The sequence below is a fragment of the Notothenia coriiceps genome, unplaced genomic scaffold, assembly GCF_000735185.1.
Source record: "Notothenia coriiceps isolate Sejong01 unplaced genomic scaffold, NC01 NC01_scaffold00019001, whole genome shotgun sequence".
Classification (NCBI taxonomy): domain Eukaryota; kingdom Metazoa; phylum Chordata; class Actinopteri; order Perciformes; family Nototheniidae; genus Notothenia; species Notothenia coriiceps.
In genome coordinates this window covers 1,679,427-1,681,186 of record NW_011351702.1, presented here as the reverse complement: position 1 = coordinate 1,681,186, position 1,760 = coordinate 1,679,427, and positions in this window count along the sequence as shown.

Below are 1,760 nucleotides of genomic sequence, written 5' to 3'. Positions count from 1 at the left end.
GTGTGCCTTGGCAGTCTGTGTGTTACTGTGTGTTACTGTGTGTCACTGTGTGTGTCACTGTGTGTTACTGTGTGTCACTGTGTGTGCTCGCATGTCCTATCAGAGACTCATAAACCGTGTGTTCCTGTACAGACCTTGACGACCTTGTCGCTGCCGGAGGTGAGCAGGGTCCCGGTGGTGGGCTCGTAGTGCATGTAAACAACGCTGTGCTTGCTGTCGTGGAAGGTGGCTGTGGGCGCTCGGCTGGAAGACACAACAGGGACCACGGTTACTTCAAGGTTCAGTGGAGGACAACAACAACAGAGGCCGATTGTTACTCACTCCTCGTCGGTGATGGACTCGTGGCAGCTGTCACACACACGCACCTCGAACTCAAAGCCCATGAGGGGGATGGTGGAGCGCTTGGACGAACATTTGCCGCACACCGCCTGGCCGCACTTCCTGCAGTGGTGCTGAGAACACAGGAGGACTTCAACATGAGGCAAAGCAACAGCTGGATAATGACCCGTGACATTACTATTCTTCAGCGGCAACTCAAAGCGGTTGACATCCTTATGGATCCTTCATCTTCATGTACGTCCAAATTATAATTGTTGTTATTTGGATTGACCATGTGACATACATACATGACACAAAAAGCATAATTCATTTACAATCCAAATGAAAAAGAACTGTAAGAAAGTAAAACAAAGTCTTGACCGACAGGTGAACTTCTCGATGAAATATAGTTTAGACCAGGGGTCGGCAACCCCCTGGCACGCGTGGAATAAGTGTGCAAAATATTTAAATTGTATTTTCGGATCCTGATAAATTTTTTTTTTTTTAAATGGCACTTCATATCAAAAAGGTTGCCGACCCCTGGTTTAGACAAAACAATTATTTAATGGAGCTTCTAATGAGTGAATCATGATGTGCTTTGNGGTAAGGACTCATTCCCTACTTGGAGTGGACAGTCCATCGGTTTCCTGCTGAGAACCATGGCCTCAGATTTGGAGGTGCTGATCCTCATCCCAGCCGCTAAGCGGCTGGGATGAGGATCAGCACCTCCAAATCTGAGGCCATGGTTCTCAGCAGGAAACCGATGGACTGTCCACTCCAAGTAGGGAATGAGTCCTTACCCAAAGTGAAGGAGTTCAAGTATCTCGGGGTCTTGTTCTCGAGTGAGGGAACAATGGAGCGTGAGATGGGCCGGAGAATCGGAGCAGTACTGCAGTTGCTTTACCGCACCGTTGTGACGAAAAGGGAGCTGAGCCAGAAGGCAAAGCTCTCTGTCTACCGGGCCATTTTCGTTCCTACCCTCACCTACGGTCATGAAGGATGGGTCATGTGGCCAGGGAAAAGAAAGTTTGGGGTTCTCTGCTGGAACTGCTACCTCCGCGACCCGACCACGGATAAGTGGGAGAAGATGGATGGATCCTTCTTCTTGTAGATTTGCAATATTAATGAATTGCTAAATCTTGTCCATATACAATTATACAGCATGCAGCAGCGGATTTAGCATCATTCATCATCTGCTATCAATGTGTTCATAGGCGTTATTCATTAATGCATTTATTACAATTGCATTTATAAATTAATAGTTACATGAAGGTGAAAGATGAAGAATAAAAAGGGAATGTAGCAGTCAATAGGGGGGAGAGTGAGGGATATCAAATGATTTTGTCTAATTCATTTGACATCACATGGGATATAAATACAGTGATCTGAACAGAAATCTGGCTGCTAAAAATACAGCAATATGAAGTCCAGACTAAAGTCAT